The sequence below is a fragment of the Haemaphysalis longicornis genome, unplaced genomic scaffold (genome assembly GCF_048455015.1).
Source record: "Haemaphysalis longicornis isolate Haplotype H1 unplaced genomic scaffold, Haemaphysalis longicornis Haplotype H1 scaffold_1, whole genome shotgun sequence".
NCBI classification, from domain to species: Eukaryota; Metazoa; Arthropoda; class Arachnida; order Ixodida; family Ixodidae; genus Haemaphysalis; species Haemaphysalis longicornis.
In genome coordinates, this window is record NW_027526203.1 from 186,673,238 (window position 1) to 186,685,432 (window position 12,195).

The window sequence follows — 12,195 nt, forward strand, 5'->3', positions numbered from 1 at the left end:
GATTGAATTCATCCTTCCGCTTGCGCTGTATAGCACGCAGAGACCGCCCAGGAGGTCTGCAGCGATGGTGAGACTAAGGAACCAAGCACCGCCAAAGCAGCACTTTCGTGTGCGTGCATCGTGTGTTTTCTAGTTGTCCTTCCTGTAAACTCAGTCACCCTAGTGTTTTCATATATCACTCGCTAAACCCTCGCTTAGTCACGTCGTTCGCTTGCACTGAACCGGACGCACAGACGGCGCAGCCGCCGCTGAGGAATAAGGTACACACGAAGCAGCCGTTTCGGCCTCGCCTACTTGAGTGGTACTGCAGCGGCGAAGTTCCGAGCAAACGAAGAGGTGTGAAAGGCGCAGCTTTCACAAAAACGAAGACGCAGCTTGCGAGCCGGCGGCTAACGGTCAAAGCGACGCCATGAATGACCTTGAAAACTGTAGCGTAGTACAGCTTTTGCTCTAAAGCAAACCAGGAACTGGAAGGAGTGCCTCCTCGACGAGCAAATCACACAGTGACGCGCTCTGGGGCTAACTACAGCTTTAACAATGCTTCCAGGCACGGCGGAAAGATTGAAGGCCTGGAGGAAAGTGTGAAGGTGCCTTTTTTTTAGCAGCATGCCTACTCGGCTTTTCAGGGCCTATACATGGGTTATTTCCGCTTTATCAAGTATACATGTGTCCTGAATAGGTTTTATATCTTTGAGGAAGAATGAAAGATCTATTGGTGGGCTCAGGGGATTGCGTGATCATCCTGAACCTCTTCCATGTCAACTTGAGGATTGAGGAGTGGCACGATGAGGACGCCTTGCTTCGGCTTCAGGAGTGCGCTACGCGGCATTTCTCCCACGGCTCTCCTACAGCGGGCCAATTATTTTTGACGTTCAAAGAGCCTCAGCGGTCACGTTTGCTCGCCCTAGCAGCGGAATTGGCTGCCTGCCCCTCCTTTTGCTGTCCACCAGTTTTGACATTTTGTCGCCGTCATTAAAATTTTTCCGCCATGAATTGGCTGCGTACTCGATACTACTTTGCGTAAAAGCGGTGGTGCGAGTCAGAGGGACCCGTCGAGACGCCGCGCGACCGAACGGGCGCGTCGGCAGAGACTGCTGGTGCCCAGCCGCGCTTCTGCAGGCGCCCCTTCAGCAGCGTCGCTCTCGTCACTTTCGAAACCAGCTAGCGCTATCTCAACTTTCATCGTTTTTTGGTTTCTGTTGTTCACTGTATTGCACAGTTACCCGCATCGAAGCGAGCATTTAACCGAAGTGCCCTATTACTCACGCAATGATAGGAACCACTTCAGCTTGACAGGGGCGTTAAAACCTTTTTTTTATTGTCACTCCTAGCAGAACCCGCGTTAAGACAAATGGTCTTGTCAAATTTAGGCTGAGGGGCATGCGTGTTGAAAATGGTAAATCCGTGTTGTCACCCTGGCAGGGGAGAGAGAGAGAGAGAGAGAGAGAGAGAGAGAGAGAGAGAGAGAGAGAGAGAGAGAGAGAGAGAGAGAGAGAGAGAGAGAGAGAGAGAGAGAGAGAGAGAGAGAGAGAGAGAGAGAGAGAGAGAGAGAGAGAGCACAGTCTTTAATGAAAACTGGCGATGTCAGCCCAGCTAAGATGCCTGGCTTGCTATGCCAGAGGAATGCGATGACGATGATAATTATATTGATGAAGAGGAATACCTATGATTTTAACTAATTACAAAGTCTGATCAAGACTTGTGTCAAGTGGGTAAATAACGGCATGATTGTGCCCATAGAACAGGGGTGCAGGCAAATTTTGAAAACGGCAAGGCGCGCTGGAGTTGGCAATGGGTTTCCGAACGTTTGTTTGACAAGATATTCACGCAATAAGCTTGGTGCACATGGAAAAAACAAGAAAGCACTCGGAAAAGTCATATATTTTGAGTTTTAAGGGCTTCGACCGGATGGTAACGGCATAAAAGATCCGTTTGCGCCCAATGCACGTCTACTGCAAGCGTCTACCGCGTATGCGTGCATGCACCCACCCGCGAAGGAGCGGGTCATAGATGCCCTATACTTCGCTACACGAAGACTGCGTTGCGGAAGAGCATGGCTACTCTCTCGACAGGCCGCGCACTATTTTCTTTCGCGCTTTTAGCGCCTTTCTGCTGAAATATAGCGCCAATGATTTTGAGAACTCTGCGACTTATTTCACTCCGATAGAATTCCCGTCGTCGCTTAGCGTCGAAATAAGCGCAGTGAGTATTTGTACGCCAACGATTTTGACAAGCCCCGACGATGCAATGCGAGGATGTACCGGTGATATTTGCAGGAGCTCTGTAACTACAGCTTACATGTCAGTTTAGTTGGCGTTTTTGTTCTAACCGTAAGCCGTCTGAAGTCTGCCTGCAAATGCCGGAGACAAAGGTACCGAAAAGTATCCTTGTCCGGCAGTGGACCAGTGGCTAGAAGGCGACGGAGAAGCAGTATTTATCAACTATGGGGAAAGCTGGTGAGAATACACTTGGGAGTTAACGATTTTTTCCAGTAGACCTAATTAATGATATTTTGCGCTTGACGGGGACTATGAGACACTCGTTGGCATAGAGCCTCCAGCAGTGCTTACGCTACTTCTATTCCGAATGACCCCGGAATCTGTGCAAATAAATACCTGCAATTTAAGAACATTTGACGGACACTTTGATTCATTGCTTTTCTGTTATTTTTACCACATCCGTGAGATGGCTTCCCCCTACAAAATGATCGGCACTGTGTGTGTCAGATTTTTTGTACGCTTGTGTCGTAGGATTGGCCAAATTCAGCGTTAGCTCAGCTCTTATCGAGGTTTACAATGCACAGAAGTAAAAACGCAAGTGCACTAAGAATGTTTCCCCTATCCTAAGCAATGGCTTATCGCGATTGGCTCTTTTCTTCTCACAGATACCATGTGAAAAAAAGAAAAAAAATTAGCACCAATCCACCCTGTGAATGTGGTTGGAAAGCAAAGCTGTAAACGGCACCCACAACGATTATCCATGCGACGTCACATAAATTCACTGACGTCGCTCTACAAATAGTGAAACCAGAGAAATGTGAAATGCACATAACCACAGCCTCTAATACTTCAAAAAGATATTCTTAGTAAGGTTAAATTAATGCATCATGCATGAACGGTGGTTGGTTAAGTTGTATTGGTGTAGCGCATGAGTGGAAACTTTTTTTATAAAATTAAAGCTCAAACCCGGTGTCAGAGGATCTCACTTCTCTGTCTCTACCGTCGCCGACGGAGGCGACGAGTTCGGCGGCAGAGACAGAGGTTGGGGAAGGGAATACTTATATTCAGATTTCTGAACGGCCCAGAGTGCGGTCCAGGGGAGTGGTTCCTTCTTCACTGTAGCCCCTATTCAGTCCGCACCGTCGGTGCTCTCTCCGCCAGCTGAAGCTGGGTAGGCAGATACATAGGGGCTGTACCGAAGCATCTCCCACTGCTCTTGTCCGTTAGCTGATGGAAAGAGAGGAGGGTGTTCAGGGCTAAAGTCGCACACCCCGGTTATGTGGCAGAGTATTTCTACTTCCGAGCAAAATTTACATTCAGTGTCGTAGCGATTCGGGTGCATTTAGTGAAGAATCGTAGGGTGTCGGAAGGAGCCGGATCTTATGAGCCGTAGGGTAGTTTGTTGTTCTATGGAAAGATCGGGGTAAGGCGAAGGTAAGGTCTGTCTACGAAAGCGATAATGCTGGGTTATGCCCCTGAACGAGACAAGCGGGTGACGGTCCTCGTGCAGATTACATAGCACGCGGGGTAAAGGGGCAGTCAGGTGCATGGGTGTATTCGTTGCCCTCCATGGAAGCTTGAGCGTGTGTCCATGCAGATGAGTTGAATGGAACCATTTGGGGAGTGGTTTTTTAGCGCACGCAGCGTAGGTCGGGACACCAAACCCGACTGGTAATTTCGGTAGGCTTGTCGGGAATCAGTGACTACCCTACGAACCCCTGGATGAGTGAGGTCCAAGCTGATGGCTGCCTCTTCTAAAGCCGTCATTTCTTCGGTCTTGAGTGAGGCCCAAGCAAGGAGGTTGGTTCTAGAGGTAGCCACGATGATGGCGTACTGCTGCCCTCGATGTTGGGAGGCGTCTGTGTAGATAACTGCATGATGCCCACCGAGGGTGGTGTTGAGCGCTTGAGCCTGTGGTAGTCGGCGACCCTCGTCGTGTGAGGGGTTCATATTTCTAAGTAAAGGGAGCATCTTTAGTTCTGGTCGCCAAACGTCCACAAGTATACATCACGCAGAGTGACATTCTGTGCTGCCCAGTCAATCTGATGAAGAATGCGGCGACCCGCCCCAGTTCTGCTCATTCGGAGCTTCTGAATAGAAAAATGGCCCTCTATAAGCTCTTCCACCTCGTAGAGCCCCGTGCTAAGCAGCCTCTCTGTGGACGCTCTCATGGGAAGACCTTTGGCTTGCTCAACCACCTTTCTAATCATTATATAAATTTAAAACCTCCTTGCCGAGAAGAATACAGGGGGTTGACGTAAGTGATTCTCCAGAGGACAAAAGCTTGAACTAATCGAAGGGCACCGGTTTCCTTGAGGCCTCGGTTCCTGCTTGCAACTCACCTGATAATGTGTATGATTTTATTGATGCTGTGTTTGAGGCGCTGCAAGGATACGTCACTCTTGGTGTTGGCCTGAAGATGTAGGCCCCGGATCTTGATGCTGGGGCTTGGAGTGATGACCGGGCCATCAAGGAGTATTTGAATGTGTTCCTGCAGGTGTCGTTTGGCGTGAGGGCGGACGACAAGGAGCTGACATTTTTTACGTGAACATTGGAAACCAAAGGCTTTAGCACATTGGCGTACTATAGGTGAGATGCCATGGGTTGCTGTGGGCTTCCTTTAATCGGTATCGCGTGACATTCAGCGAGAATTCGGGGGTTAAACCCGTAGATGTGCTTGGTGAGTGCACCAGTTCTCTTGCACGTTTCCCCGTGTGCTCGTAGCTAAATCGGTAAGACAACGGGCTGCGGCTTTGTTACTATATTAGTCCCTGGTTCGATTCCTAGCGGTTTCAGTAGATTCTTTTTTATTTTTGCTCGTGGGAGTTTTCTGTTGACACCAACGGTCGCGAAACAACCCTTGGAGGGTAGAACTAAAAAGCTTTGCTTTAAAACGTGTCCTTTGCAGCAGCATGAGGAAGCAAAGCATCAATAAGGCTTGGTGTAGGGCTAGTTGGCATCTCGACATAATGGGACATACGGCGCTGAACTTAACACGATGACCAAAGCACAGAAGGACACAAAACGGAAGATGTGCTTCTTCCGTTTCGTGTGTCTTTTTTCCCTTTTATGCTGTGGTCGTCGTTTTATGTTAAGCGCTATATGTTCCATTAGGCAAAGCTGGAACAGCAGTTGCAAAAATATTGTCTCGCCTACCAACCAACGGGAAAAGCCCAGGCTTAGGCGTAGTTAATTCTTTACAATACAACCAACGACAAAAGAATGTATTCAAACCCTATTTTAATACCGTTAAAGGGACACTGAAGTGACTTGTAAACAATGCGGGATTACGAGCGCAAATTGTAGTCCGGAGTCCCTAGGCCCTGTTTCGACCACTCTGAGCGTGTTTACGCGAATTTATTTAGTAGAAAAATCAATTCGAAAATGCTGTCCTCCTCTCTGCCCTCTCGCCCATTTTCTGTGGCGCTTTCGTGTGACGTCAGCAGGAGAGGAGCTGGAAATTGGCTGCACCACTGCACGGCTCGCCGACCTTCCGCGACCGAGCCAGTCGACCCAACGTTTAGTCCGCCGGCCGCCGACGGGTCATGGCAATTCGCTCGATCAGTTGAAACTAAGCCACAACACGTTTGTGAATGGAAGAATGTGCCTTTCTTTACTTCGTTAGTTTGTACACTGTTCTAACTCCAAGTCAAGGTCGCTCCACACAAGCCCTGCACAAGCGCACATGCGACGCTTCGCTGACTGGTACGCCAGTAGGAAAGTATAAGGCCTCTTGAAAGGGGAGAAGAGTCAAGGAAGTCAATATAGGTACTAAGGAAATAAAATCAACTGATATTTTTACCGTACAGCGTAAAACTAGGGTGCGGGAAGCACTTTTTTGCGCTGGCCGAACAAGCACAGCGGTCAGCAGCACGACCACGCATCTGCGAACGCTTTTCCGTCTAAGAAATGCAATTGCTAGATGTGAACTTTTGTGGAAACTCGGGGGACGCTTACTGCACGAGCTCAATACAACAAATAGTCACCTAAGCTGCTTGAAACACTAAAACTGAATAAATGTGTAAACTGGGTATACATTATATACCTTATATTTCCATACCTGGCAGCGCTCGTGTTTGTGGCCGAGTTTTGTACGGGGAGTGGCGATGGCGTACCGGAACTGCACTACACGGTTGATAGTGAATAAGGAATTGGGAGCGGTCATCTTGGTGCAGCGTTCGGTGCGCCAGGGTTGCCCCCTAAGTCCTTTATTGTTTTGTGTATACATAGAAGCGCTGTGCCTCAGCATCATTCATAATGCTAAAATAAGCGGATTTAAATTACAGGAGACAGAGGTCAAACTTCTCGCCTATGCTGACGACATTGCCGTTGTTTGCTCGAACAAAGAAAGCGTGATGTTCGCCATGGAAACAGTGAAGCATTTTGGGGAGGTCACGGGGAGTCTGGTAAATTGGGGAAAATGCCTGGGGTTTTGGCACGGTGAATGGATGTCAACGCCAGCGGTCTTTGCTAATGTAGCTTGGGTAACCTCCCCAGTAAAGTACTTGGGAACCCCTCTGGAATACTATCGCGACAGTGAGCCCTACTGCCGGGGGCAGGTGCAATCACTGAAAGAGAAAGCGGAAAAAATGAAAGCAACTGGGCTGTCAGAGTTCGCGAGAGCCACGACTTGTAATCTTTTCTTCGTGGCAAAGCTTTGGTTCGTTATGCAAGTGCTGCATTGTTCGCGTTTGAATGTCCAGAAGCTGCATCGCGTATTTGCTGTTTTTGTGTGGGGGTCCACGTGGGAAAGGAGCAGTAGGGCGAATTTGTTTCGGCGAATCCGTGAAGGCGGATTAGGACTGACTCATCTGTTTGTACGGCAACTCGTAAATCGATTTTTATTTCTACGCGATGTACAGGACCCTTTTCTACGCACTGTAATCCAAGTTCGGTTAATGCGTGCTTTGCCAGAATTTGTGGTTTCTTCAAGTTGCATGCCAGGTGGTGTCCATGGATATTTTAAAGAAATTGTTTTGTCATTCCGATTTTTATCAACGCGTTTTTCGGTGCAATATCTGGCCAGTGTAACTAGGAAAAAATTATATAAAGATGTATGTGACGTAGTCTTCCCAGTGCCACTGTATAGAGTTCTGTACAGCAACGGTCCAGGACAAGATGTGTTAAAAAGACTCAAGCGAATGGAAGTGTCACCTGGGGCAAAGACTTTCTTTTTTAAATTGCACACGGGTACACTTTCAGTCGCTACTTGGATGAATGAAAGGGGGCTCTCGGTTCCATGGGGAACCGACTGCCCCATTTGCAAACAACCCGAAATTGTGGAGCATGTTTTTCTTCATTGTTGGGCCGCAGTGTTCCTTTGGGTTGTCCTCCAACGGTCACTCCAGAAAGATTTTCCACTTAGTCCACACGGTATTCGTTTTTTGTGCATTGATAGAGAGGATGGTGTACCATTTGACAGTGTCATGTTGTTAGGTCTGCACAGCATTTGGCGTTCTCGCATGGCTTGGCTGCATTGCGATGTCGACGCGCGACCAACGAGACAGTATTTTAGGGAAAGTGTGTCACAGTTTGTTGAAGTTCAGAGAGCGAAGAACTCTCCGCCAGAGTGGTTGTCTAAAATTGAACCCCTGACTACGCTTAGGGAATTTTAAATGACAACTCCGGCCCTGGGGGGCATGACGGCATTACTGTGATTTTTTTCTTTGTCATTGTACCTGGTATCTTGTGTTGCTGTCCGAGATGGGCAATAAAGAAAAAAAAAAGTGTTTGTGGCCGAGTTGTCTGGAGCGCTAGGTTTGACATCTCAAGTGTTTTGCCAGTCACAAGTTCGAATCTCCGCGGGGACAAGCTTTTTTTCTTTATAAGTTAACTTTTTCGTTTTTCGCCGATGTTTTCTATACTGAGTTCACTTTTTTTGGGGCCGCAACGTTCACTGCTCCACCAACAAGTCAACAGAACTCGCGCTTGCTGGCACTGGTGCGCTAGCGAGTTCTCGTTGGCGTGCTGTTGTTATAAGCACCGACTGCTTGCGGGCGGTGGGCACAGGCCAGAATCAACAGACCCTTCGCCTGGTGCGAACACGCTTTTTACGATACAGGCATGAGTGAGGCAAGCTCTAAATATGGGGGAGGGCGTTCATGCACTGCGTAGGCCTCGGCTAGTGAATGCTACGATTCCAAGCCGTCCTGGGAGGCTTATCTTATGCATTTTACAGCCGACAACATGGAAGAAGCGCGGTACTACGATCACTGGGATATTGAGAATGCCCATCCAACGACGCCATCGGATGTCAAACACGTTGTTTTACAGAACCGAAACCGAAACCGAAACTAACCTTGGGCATGGTCCAATCACGGTGCCCCCTCCTCCCAACGTCACAGCTTAGTTGCTGCGGCCGCCGCAAACCGCGCATGGTAGTTTTTCTTCTTTCACGCTTTGTAAAATAATTACCGATTTGTCAACCGGATAAACAATGAAAAGTGTGCTAATTTGAGCCAGTCTACGCAGTGCAAGCAAAAACGGGAGCTTGACAATTTCACTTCAGTGTCCCTTTAATGGCCGCAAGAAGGGCTGTTATATTGAGGCTAAAGTTATATTGTTTGGTCAAAAAAGCAATGGGCTGGGGAGGCGCCAATATTGACTCCTCAAAACATAATTATTGCTAAGGTTTTCGACAGCAGCACCTGTAAGCTCTGGAAACTAAATAAATTTTGGACAAATTGATACAGCTCTTAATTAAGAAAGCATATTATATACACCACTTAGAGCTGTGCAGCGTTATGAGTGCTTCCGCATGGCCTCTTCCAACAACAAGTTTCGTGCAGATTAAGGCGAGCGAAAGTGCAGAGCACTTACAGGGGCACTAAGTGGTACAACAGGGAATGTTGGATGCTGGCTTGACCGCAAAAGTGAACAATAGATTCCCATGTCGAAATAAAAAGAAAACTCGACAGGTAAAAACGGCAATGTATCCGCTCGCTTTTGCTGCAAATGACGTGAAAAGACTTGATCGTCTGCCCCTACCGTGTTACGTAACACCTTTCCCTCTTCCTCGCTTTTGAATAACCATTTCTACCTTCCCCTAACCATGGGCGTAGCCAGAGGGGCACACCGGGCTCGTGCGCCCTCCCCCCCCCCCCCCCCCTTCCCCTCCTGAAACTTTTAATGTCAGACTTCCGCGTGGTTCAAGTAGCCTGAAGAATCGCCTGAAGTCATGTGCCGTAGCGGAACCTGAAATTTTAAGGACATGCTCCTTTATGCAGAATTGGAAACAAAGACTCAGCCAATGTCTCATACCTGCGGCCTCTACAGATGCTGTGCACGGGAACATTAACGGCGGGGCGACGTGCAGCCGTAGCCTGGCCCCGAGTAGCTTCACCTGTATTCCGCGCCGAATTCACCGAGCTGCGCCGGGAACCAGCCGCGGGCCGATTGAGGTAGTTGTTCTGTTTGGGCGGAACAGAATAGCCGATAAACAGCGAAACAGCAGGAAATTATTGATGATGATGTTTAACACGCCGGCGCTACACAGGCGATGAAGCGCGCTGTAGTGGAGGGCTCCGCATTAGACGTGGAAACAAAAGAAAATGTCTGGTATAGACATACAGGCGGTATGGATTTAGGCGTTATATTTTGTCATTTATCCTCTTTACTATAGTGCGAAGTGCGATAACATGGCAGAGCCGCGGTGGCTCAGTGGCTAAGGCGTTGCGCTACTGAGCACTAGGTCGCGGGTTCGATTCCCGGCCGCGGCGGCCGCTTTTCTGATGGAGGCGAAAAGCAAAAACGCCCGTGTGTACGAGATTTCGGCGCACGATAAAGATCCCCAGGTGGTCAAAATAATCCGGAGCCCTCCACTACGGCGCGCCTCATCGCCTGCGTTGCGTCGGCGCGTTAAACCCCAACAATCAATCAATCAATCAATCAACATGGCAGAGCATGTCAGTGTATTTTGTTCAGTCAGCTACCAATCGTTGACGTGTTTATTTTCCTACCGACATCGTCTCTCATTGACTACTGCAGTTGAACAAAATCTGCTGTACGAGAAGCACTGATATCTTGTGTTACCTTTCCATCAACAAAACTGCACAAATATCTTTATTGCGGAGTATTATCTTTTTTGGCTCTATTCAATTGATTCCTTGGTTAGAGTCAGCACTCTGTATTTGCCTAGCAGCAACATTACTGAAGCCATGTTCGTTCTACTAAACAGCAGGAAATAGAATGAAATTTAAGAAACGTACAACAAAGTCAACACTGAACTGCAGAGTAATAAGGGGCTCCGGTGAGTGTAGGCACTTTGTGACGTTACGAGCACAGAGAAAATTACAGAAAGGCGATTAGATAACTACGCAGACGCACGTTTGCTTCCTTCACTTCTATATTGTACGAATGTTCCGAAAGTACCTTCGAGCGGGATTTGAAGGTTCTCGCGGGAGCGCAACTCGTTCAAATGAGCAAACAAAGCACTAGCTTTAGCAGATATTTCCTGCCGACTTCATTATCGTCGGCTCATGTAAAAGGCAACCAAGAACGCTTGACGAAACGAATGTAAAGCTTAAAATAGAATGGGTGGCAAGTTAATCCGAGGGGGGTGGGGGAAGAAGAGGAGGGGGGCGTTGTTGTATCATGAAACAGCCAGCAAGGGAGACAAGAGTGCGAAATCTTGATATTCACACTTTTGAAACGAACCAGTAGGCCCCTGGCACGCTTGGCCGGTCTATGTTCACGCGATAACCTTCAAATGTACTTAATAGTTGATGAGAAAAATTATTCCTCCCTTTCCTAAAGAAAAATGCGAATATTAATAATGAACACCCAATGTTGGCCTCCACTTCCGCCTGACGAACTTCGGGGACCGCATGCCGCTCACGAGCGCGCTCACAATTACGCTCACGAGCGCGGGCCCGCATAACCACCTGCTCTTCGGCCGAACGAATCTCCCGTAGCGTACCGATATACCTGTGAATGTGAATTCAGGTCATCATCATCACCATCATCGCCGCCACCACCACCACCACCACCATCATCATCATCATCATATAAGCTTCTTAAAGTGGGCCTTGCTGTTAGCGTTTAGTCATAACACATCGCACGTTCGAGTTAGTTATTTCAAGCTTCGCTTGTAAAACAACGCGGAAGAAGCCTTGCCTTCCTAACTCCTCCGTCCCATCGTTTGGTCGAGCGCCCCACCCCCGTCTCCCCCTCCAAAAAAAAATCCTGGCTATGACACGGGTAAATGGAATCTCCCTTTACAAATTCCGGACCGGATGCACAAACATCCTTGAGATGCCGTAGTGTTGTTTTCCCGAGTGTCGATTTTTTTATATTGCCTTCAAACCGGGCAAGGAAGTACCACGTCGTGGTTTCATGGGGATTTTAAATGTGAATAATTAAAAAGCAGGGCTCCCATTCGGACAGTTTGAACAAATTTAGAAGGGACTGCGGCGTTTTCTCGCCGTCTCTCAGGGGCACCATAACAAAGCGCGCCCAGCTCCACTGACCGCGGGAGCAATGGAAGCGTAGCCATAGCTCTCGCCTGCGGACAGCGAGACCTTGGGGCTTTCTAAAAAAACATTTCATCCTCCCTTGTTGTAATCCCCAAAATATAGTCCACACGTTTTCCTGTTTTCTCATAGTTGTTACCATGTCATCGTGTTTACTGCTGTCCTGCACTTTCAGCCTGTGCATTTCATTTTTTTAGATGCGGAGCAACTCATGCTCGGGGCTGTGTTCCTCCCTCCCTTGTCGTCCGCCGTCCGTGCTCTACTGGCAATGCGCCTCTCTTCAGCCTCATCAGCGTTTGGGCTGACGTCAGCGCAGTTCACTATAAAGAGAAATAGTTCGGTGGCACCCAGTTTCGATCCGACGACTCTCTGGCCGCAACGGGAGGTACGTGACGGTCTTCCCACTGGGCTACAAACCGAGATGGGAGCATGTGCTACGAACGCGCCTTATGTCCTTCACTCATGCAAACTACGTCAAGAAGCTACTGATACAACGAAGGCACGCG